We start from the raw sequence: 9,771 nt of genomic DNA, 5'->3' as shown, positions 1-9,771 counted from the left end.
TGGTGGCTACTAGGAGGTTGCTAAGGTGTTGCTATGCAGTTGCTAGGATGTTTCGGGGTAGCTAAGGTGTTTCGGAGCAGTTATTAAGTATTCTGGGTGGTTGCTAAGGTGTTGCTATGGTATTCTTCATGGTTGCTATGCACTTGCTAGGGTGTAGCTTTGCATTTGCTAGGGTGTTTCTATGTTACTCTACATGGTTGCTTGGATGTTATGTAGTTGTTAGGGTATTCTGGATGGTTGCTAGGGTATTGCTATGCATTTTTCATGGAGTTCTGGATGGTTGCTGGTTGCTATACAGTTGCTATGCTGTTCTGGGTGGTTTCTAGGGTGTTTCTATGTGATTGCTAGGTTGTTGTTGGATGGTTTCTCGAGTGTTGCTATGCAGTTCCTAGGGTATTCTGGGTGGTTGCTAGGAGGTTGGTAAGTTGTTACTATGCAGTTGCTAGGGTGTTCTGGGGGTTGCTTGGATGTTGTTATGTGGCATTCTGGCTGGTTTCTAGAGTATTGCTATGCAGTTGCTATACTATTCTGGGAGGTTGCTAGGTTGTTCTTGAATGGTTGCTCGAGTGTTGCTATACAACTAGGGTATTCTGAGTGGTTGCTAGGAGGTTGGTAAGGTGTTACTATGCAGTTGCTAAGGCATTCTGATTGGTTACTAGGTTCTTCTTTGATGGTTGCTCGAGTGTTGCTATATAACTAGGGTAATTCTGAGTGGTTGCTAGGATGTTGGTAAGGTGTTACTATGCAGTTGCTAAGGCATTCTGGATGGTTGCTAGGGTGTTACTATGTGGTTGCTAGGTTATTCTTGGATGGTTGATAGAGTGTTGCTATGTAGCTGCTGGTACATATTATCATATTGCAACCACGTTTCTTCCATTTCAGCTCAAGATACTCTTTGGATCATCAGGTCTTGTTTATGTAGTTTTGTTTCATTAAAACAAAACAGACGCAAGCGATGAAGACATTCTCAAATTCATGTTCATTTGAAAAAAAAAGTGCTCTAAATGAGAGGAAAACTCAGTCTCAGACATTTGAACCTCACTGCATAAACTCCATTATAATGGCCTAATTGGCACCTTGTTCTCTAGATATCACATTCAGCAATTAAAAATCTCATATTGGTCGACCACTAATCTTATCACAAATTGCCTATTGAGAAATAACAAGAAAACAGAGTCCAGTACCATTTTATCAGCTGATCGTGAACACACAGACACTGGGCCCCTCAGTCCATGTCAAACATTATTCTGAAAGGACTACGTGATCACGACAGAGTCTAAGAGATTAGCACTACTCGATAATAAGAGACCAAACAGCTGTCTGGCACCGTAAATTACACAAGGATTTCGTCACCTGCGGTGTACGACTGACGTTAAATAGATTATTCGATCCCTTGGGGAGGCGAAGCCAGTGATGGCGTCAAACAGGTCAGGCCCTTGGCACCCCACACACACGGTGGCCTGCAGGAAGTCTGGGTTCCAGGGTCCCCCGGGTTTAGGCCAAGGGTCAGCGGTATCAGGACCAGGGTTAAATGGTGTTGGGTTTCTTCTTACTGATGTACTGCGGAGAAACCGGACCTCTGAACAACGATAGGTGCTGTACAATGGCATACGCACTTCGACCATCACCAGTCTACAGTACTGTTATGAGATACTATTAGAGTTTTTCTTTTAATATTTTGAATTCGTTTTTATTTTTAATTTTATTTAAAGTTTCAGTTAGCAATTTAGTAATTCTGTTTTGTCTCTTTTTTTTAAATATCTATAGAGTTTTTATTTATTTTTATTTCAGTTTGACTTTTAGTTATTTTTGTACATCAAGTTAAAGGTTCACCCACAAATGAACCCTCAGACCATTCAAGATGTAGGTGAGTTCGATTCTTACATTTACATTTAGGCATTTAGCAGATGCTTTTATCCAAAGCGGCTTACAAATGAGGACAATAGAAGCAATCAAAACTAACAAAAGAGCAATAATATGTAAGTGCTGTGATAAGTCTCAGGTAGCTTAACACAGTACAAGTAGCAATTTTTTTTTTATAATAAATAAAAAAGAAAACAAGTCGAAAGAATAGAAAAAGAATAGGGAATAATAGTGTTAGAGGCAAGATAATCCACAAACAATTCAGACGACTCCAGTTCATCTATTAACCTCTTGAGAAGCCAAATATGCATTCCTCTATCCATAATAACGCTTCCTCCAGTGAAAAATTCATCAGGTCTGAATCAGGAGAGAAATCTGCACAGATCAAGCACAGTCCAAAACAGCTCTAAACAAATATGTGGGTGGATTTTGATGTGAGAGACAACAGGAGATGGACTTTTTCACTGGATTATGGACTCATATTTTGTCCAAGGTTTAAAGTTAAAACATCTTAATAATGGATTTGTTTCTTACAAACACACAGCTTTTGGCTTCACAAAACATGAACTGATGGACTGGAGTGGTGTGGATTACTTGTGGATTATTGTGATGTTTTTATCAGCTGTTTGGACTCATTCTGACGGCACCCATTCACTGCAGAGCATCCACTGCTGAGCAAGTGATGTAATGCTACATTTCCCCAAATCTGATGAAGAAACAAACTCACCTACATCTTTGATGGCCTGAGGGTGATTACATTTTTATTTTTGGGTCACTTATTCCTGTAAACTAGATAAAAATGAAAAATGTTGCTTTGGCAACTTGCTGAAATAAAAAAAAAGGTCATGTTTTTATATTTTATTTGAAGTAACAAGAGTTTTTCATGGTTTCAGTTTTAGTTAACTATAATAACCATGGAACGCAGTGAGTGCTCCATTAGAAATGAATAATGAAACTAGAAATTAGTAAATGCATCCACGCACTATTTTCAGAGTCTCTCTAATGACGTGTCTCCAGATCAAACCCCTGATTTCCTGACGATCCCCCGCAGGGCGCTCACTGTACCGTCATCACAACAACATTATGGAGCCAAGGTTCACCAAACATTGAACACTAATCTCATCTTAAAGGCAGGGTATGTGATTTTTCAAAAACACTTTAGAAAACTGATTCGGGCCGAATCGCAAAACAAACTTGTAGCCAATCAGCAATAAGGGGCGTGTCTACTCGTGATGTGGAGGAGAGCGCGTTCAGTGCATGGGACGGACATTAGCCGAGCCGAGCGACAGAAAGATAGAGATGGCGGATAAAAAAACAAAAGAGGAAATGCGCCGCGCCGCTCGCGTCCGGTGTAGACACGGTGTAACATTGGTTTTGCTTTGTTTCACAGAACTAATCGTTGCCTGGGTTGCGTACGTAGATGTGGGGCGGAGCTATCAAAATAGGGGCAAGACCCTTTTGGGGTAGGGGCGTGTTTGTTTTGGTGATTTCAAATATCAACATTGGCTACCAGAAATCACTTACCCTGCCTTTAATGCTCTCTTCATTACTGCGTGAATAACAGACTCAGACAAAGACGGTAAATCAGCACTGAGCTCGTGAGGCTTTCTGAGTAATGTTTTCTGGAAGAGGAGCCAGTGCTGATAGCTTATCATGGTTATCCATTTATTCACAGTTATCTATTCACCATACCAGGAGTGAAATTTGTGCAAAACAAAAAAGATCAGTCTATATTTAGATGATTAGATGCACATTGCTGAGTGTAATTTCATTGATTCTCCTATTAAATTTTCCCATGACTGCATGCTGACAAAATCACAGAAGCCAAAAAACAAACTCCTCCACCATACAATCTTAAGATTTAAGATGTTTTGCTAATGCATTAATATACAATATGCACATATAGACATGGACAGTGATGCTGAAAAGTATTTGGACAGTTCAAATGTCTGAATGTCATTGCATTAGACTTTTCTCAGACCTATACATTCACTTTTATTTATCAGTTTTAATCAGTTACTTTGAATCAAAATGGTTTTTGGTGATTTTTAGTTGATATATGAAGTCTGTTCTTATCAGAGGCGGACAGTAGTGAAGTATTTTTACTTTACTAAAGTAAATTTAAAAAGTATCTGTAGTTTATCAGTGTTTTTCTTTGGAAAACTTTACGTCACTACATTCCAAAGCATAATGTCATACTTTTTACCGCACTTCATTTCATAAATAAAAGTTGTTGTTCGTTTTACCTTTAATACTTAAGAACATTAAAAATGTAATACTTTCTTGTACTCAAGTAAATCTTTGAATTACTTTTACTTGAGTAAAAGTAAGAAAGTAATAGATTTCTAATGTAATTAAGTATTAAATTATATTTAATATGAAACGTAGTGCAGTAAAAAGTACATTATTATGCTTTGGAATGTTGTAAAGTAAAGTTTTCTAAAGAAAAACACTGATAAAGTACAGACATCTGAAAAGTACTTTTACAGCAGAGTAAAAATACTTCACTACTGTCCGCCTCTGGTTCTTATCAAGTTCTATAATATCTGTGTGAACTTGAGAGAAAATGACTCATGATTCACTAAAAATCTATTTTCAACTCGAGATCTTTTGTTTTAGCGTTTCAAATCTAACAAACTTATTTTGTGAAATGTAGGCCTACTGCATGAAATGTGATTTTTTTTTCCTTCAAAGAGATACCAAAAATATGTTCTAAAAACGTTTTTTAATGTTCCCATTAAGTTATGAAAACTTTATTTCCGATTGTTCAAAAGTCCGGTAAAAAAAAAAAAAAAAGTTGGTTATACGAACATTAAGGGAACGTTCCGTTTTATCATTTTGCAAACATTATGGGAACATACGTTACTTTTGAACGTTCTCTGAACATTGTCAAACAATGAACAACCCAAGAAACGTTTTTTTGCGATTTTGAGAACATTAATAATTATAACTTTGAACGAACGTTCTATTAACGTTACTGTAAGAACGCTTGTCAGAACGTTATAGCCAAAGTTCTGAGAATGCTCCCTCTTACTACATAAAGTATACTTAAAAATATACTTGAACTTTACTTAAGTATACTTAATAAAATAAACTTGAAGTATACTACTTTTTGGTAAGTGTAGCTGGCTAGATTTCAATTAATTTACATATTTCTAAAAAGCTTAACGGGCTATTTAAAGAAGGATCCAAAACAGGCTATAGTGTGGCATCATGCGAAATATTGTCACAAAAGATCAGCTTGCGTTCAATGAACTTAATCTTTTTTCAAGGCAATAACGCTGGAAATGTTCAGAAACGTTTAATTTTGTAGTCACCACTTAAACCTTTATGTCTCTATTGAAAGCGACTTTTAAAAACAAACTCACCCTGAGAAATATTCACCAGAGTTAAAACGTCTATCTCGGTCTCAAATGAAAACTTGATCTCTGGCTTGATGTTTTTGTCACACAATGCATGTGGCCGATAATAAACACATATAAATCTACCTCTTTAAACACTGATGTCTCAAGCATTTTGTCTGTTAGTGCAGGTCAGTCCCCCAAACAACCCCCCTCTGCTGTCGTGCTTGTGGAGGGCTCAGTTTACACTCATACCTGCCCGCCCACAGTAGTGGGATGATCCCGGTGCTCCTCCGGCGCTCAGTTCACAAACCAGTGAGCCGCTACTGAGACAGCAAACGGAGATTACCGGAGCTTTCACGTGTGGATACGGAGCACGACACACGGTGAGAGCAAATCGAGCACTAGTGAATAATATCCGATCACATAATGTGCATTTAGCGACTTTATTTGAAGGATTGAGTCCTGTCTAAACCGAAGTCGCGTCATTTAGGCTATTTTGTATAATTTCGTGTTCGTCTTGTCATGTGTAAACAAACGGCGAGTTTGAAACTACGCTGTTCATTCAATATAAACTGTCGCTGATCTTCGTGAAAGATTTTATTTTCTTATTTAAATTTTTTAATCGCATTTTAAGTTCAGTTTAAGGACTTAGGGTATGAATCGGAGATTTATCATTTTGTTTTCGGTAGGCTAAATAGTTGATATCACTGCAGCTTTTAGTTAGGTGGATATGCTACTATTTTGGGGCAAAGTACAAATTGTAAATTCTATGTGTTTTTTATAAGAGCGGTAGCCTAAATGGATAAGGTGAGGTTTTTTTTCTTGTAGGCTAAATGAGAAATGGCCATACAGAAACTGTTTTGAAACTGCATGAATGGAGTAATGTTGATAGTTTTGTAAACTACACGTTTTGGTGCTTTAATAAATTTGCATATGCATAGAACATGGGTACATTTTACATTACATTATAATGACTGATTTTATTTTATTAAAAAAAAAAACAGTATATGTGTGAATATAGTGTGTGTAATACCTTCTTTAGTCTGACTGATCGTTTACTTAATGCCATTTTATTTATTTAAAACTGAGTTTTTGAAGATTTAAATCTTATTCTTAAAGGTACAGTGTGCGATTCTTGCGCCTCTAGTGGAACCAACCCGAATTGCAATAATAATGACTGGTTGAGTCTAAATTCCCATAAATTCGAGCACTCAATTAAACGAAGAACTTACTAGGATTTACCAAATCACTCATACAGTTCAATTAGGATGCTGATTTAAAAGTCAGCAGCCTATGTAGGCAGCATGTATTGACCAAAACACTACATTTTCGGAGCGGAAATTTTTGATGCACTATGCATGACCTCTGCTCTCATTTACACTAGACTAGGAAATTATGTAAGTTTATTACCCGAAGTTTACACAGTGCAAGAGTGTTAAATGGTTGGGTTGGTGTTGTAGGAGAAACTTTAAACAAAAGAACAGACTCCAAGTAAAGGAAAGTGCGGTGACCACATGTGTTTTCGGAAACGCCAGATACAGTAGCCTAATAAAAATTCCACTAAGCCAAACAGACACAGTTTTACTACTAATTAAGTCTTTTCTCAATTTGTATGGATTTATAGCATCAAGTTTCTGGAGTTATGTGTAAATGGATGGGTAATGCTCATAACCCTCCTCCCCCACTAAAGGGCTTACTATAGGTTAGGTGGCAAACCGTGCACTAACTTTCCACAAAGTCAGCAGTATTAACCACTGAGAACCAGTCTAAACACTCAAAAACTAGACCAAACGCAGAGATTTCACCTGTCCTTGAACCATAAGTGAGGTCTCTTCATACTGGTGTATTGTCTTCCTAACCCCAAAATAGGATAAACACGTGTCTGTGGCGGTGTCATCTCTCTGACGCGCCGATGCATGAGAAATGTAAACATCAGCATGATGCTCCTCTGCAGCCTTTCCTGTCATTGTGCATGCATATTGAGGTCTAATATCTACTGGCAAACTACAATAAAGTCTTTGAAGTATTGCTGAATGCATTAGATCCAAATTATGACCCCAAATATGGCCAGACGTTTGCTCCAAAAGTTACTAGCATGCTTTAATGCACACTTTTTAACAGTGTCAGACCAGGCCTTGGGACATTAGCAGATCTGATCGCTGCAGCTCTCATTTGAGGTGTTGACAACCAATTTCACACCTCTGTAATGAATATATGTATAAATAATAATACATTTTATATTTTTTTATAATATTTTATATTACATTTTTCATATATACATTTATATATCGTTTTTTTTTTTGTAATTTTTTTAATGTAATTTTTGATTATTTTATGTAGCTATATATATATATATATATATATATATGTGTGTGTGTGTGTGTGTGTGTGTGTGTGTATGTGTGTATTATTTCAAATATATTAAATAAAATAATTTTATATTATTTTAAATAATCTATTTTCATACTTTTTATATATATATATATATATATACACACATACATGTTTTCATATATAAATAACATTTCTTATATAATAATAATTTTATAAATTTATTTAATTTTTTCTTTACATATATTCTCTTCTGAGAATATCGATGACAAGATGAATATATATATATATATATATATATATTTATACTAATACATTTATACATTTAATTAGATTTTATTTTTCTTATATGTGTGTGTGTGTATGTGTGTGTGTATAAATAATTGTCTCTGTTTTCTATTTTTATTCTATTTTTTTTCTCTCTCTTTATGTACGTATATTATTTATATAATAGATCTAGACCTATTTTATCAGATCTGTAGCAGACCTGAGCTGTCTGCATCTCTCATCTGAGCTACTTTGAGATGAATAAATGTGAAAGGACTTGTATCAGCACTGGGGCGGACGCTCAAAATACACGAGAGAAGCCCACGGGCTGCATGCAGTGACCTGTACGAGCGGCTGAAGGGATGCCCACGCCGCTCTGGAAGTGAACCCTATGTAGGGAACACGCTTCTCACTATCATCTCGGTGTGACCACATCAGTCTCAAGTGTTTTTATGCATCCGGGGCGGAAAAGCAACAGCTGTTTTGATTTATTAAAGCACAAATGTTGCTCTTCTTTCAGCCGTGTATTTTCTCCTCGAGTGCAATCACGTAAACAGTCATTTCCCCCAAAGAAATAATCGCATCTGTAGCGCTAATGTGCGGCTGCGTGTTAACAGCATGAAGCTTGGGTTACTAATTAGAGGCCGAAGGTTCCTCAAACTAGTAACATGCATGTCGCTCCCTATGTAGTCCTCTAGTCTTTTTCCCTTCATGATTTATTTACTCACTGCACTATTAATATTAAATGGACAAATCCCGATGCTGTGACGCTCACGGGACACCTGACAGCTGTGGGAGCGGGTCGCTGATAGTCACACATCCCGTTAAAGGCAGAGTAAGTGATTTCTGGTAGCCAATTTTGATTTTTGAAATCCCCAAAACAAACACGCCCCTACCCCAAAAGGGTCTTGCCCCTATTTTGATAGCTCCGCCCCACACATACGTACGCAACCCAGGCAACGATTAGTTCTGTGAAACAAAGCAAAACCAATGTTACACCGTGTCTACGGACGTGAGCGGCGCGGCGCAACAAATCCCCGACAGAAAACTGCTGCCGGGTTCTATTTATGACGTGCTGACACACATTTCAAATGGTTTTCAACGGTCGTTTGATCGCGTCCAGTGTAGGCAGACTTTAGCTGTTGTAGACACGGTGTTACTCACCTATTGAGAAGAAACAAAGCAACCTCGGCGTCCGATCGCAGGCCTCCGCTCCTTGAGTTCTCTCCAGCGCTGGAAAGCTGATCCGATATTTACACGGGTCCTACTTCTTGCCTTATCGTTCTGCAGACGTTTTCCTCTTTTGTTTTTTATCTGCCATCTCTATCTTTCTGTCGCTCGGCTCGGCTAATGTCCATCCCATGCACTGAACGCGCTCTCCTCCACATCACGAGTAGACACGCCCCTTATTGCTGATTGGCTACAAGTTTGTTTTGCGATTCGGCCCGAATCAGTTTTCTAAAGTGTTTTTGAAAAATCACTTACTCTGCCTTTAATTGTCCTGGGCTCGTCTAGGTAGCACTGCCATCCTGCCAGCTCGGATCAGACCTCGCGCTGCCTCCCGAATCTCTCGTGGCACATGAGGGGCCTGTAGACATTGTTCTGACAGGGCCTGTTAGCACTGATCTTTCCCTTTGCTGGGGTGGTGGGGGGGTATTGAGGGGAGATTACGGGCTATTTCTGTGGCACTTTGGGCCTGTTTACAACCAACGAGCCGCTAATGAGAGAGGACAGCTGACAGGTTCAGCGGAGGCTGTGAAGCAAGAGGAAATGGCAGGGAATCACGTGGCCTTTTTAGGCAGAAAGCGAGTGATCGAGAGTATCTATGCGAGCAATAAATGCTTCCTTTAAAGGGATAGTTCACCCAAAAATGAAAATTTGATGTTTATCTGCTTACCCCCAGGGCATCCAAGATGTAGGTGACTTTGTTTCTTCAGTAGAACACAAATTAAGATTTTTAACATTT

The 9,771-nt window shown here is 38.1% G+C and overlaps 1 protein-coding gene across 1 annotated transcript in view; it reads left to right on the top strand.

The window, feature by feature from the left end:
- The first annotated feature begins 5,524 nt into the window (after positions 1 to 5,524).
- LOC107707635 (protein FAM110C-like) overlaps positions 5,525 to 9,771 on the top strand; it is a 16,661-nt gene continuing 12,414 nt past the window's right edge. The window contains exon 1 of the mRNA XM_016511713.1: positions 5,525 to 5,590. The gene's annotated coding sequence lies outside the window, so the exon portion shown is untranslated. The remainder of the gene's footprint in view (positions 5,591 to 9,771) is intronic.

The sequence above is a fragment of the Sinocyclocheilus rhinocerous genome, unplaced genomic scaffold (genome assembly GCF_001515625.1).
Source record: "Sinocyclocheilus rhinocerous isolate Xijiao unplaced genomic scaffold, SAMN03320098_v1.1 scaffold235, whole genome shotgun sequence".
In the NCBI taxonomy this organism is placed as follows: domain Eukaryota; kingdom Metazoa; phylum Chordata; class Actinopteri; order Cypriniformes; family Cyprinidae; genus Sinocyclocheilus; species Sinocyclocheilus rhinocerous.
The sequence above is the reverse complement of the archived record's forward strand: the minus strand, read 5'-3'. Positions and strand labels throughout refer to the sequence as shown.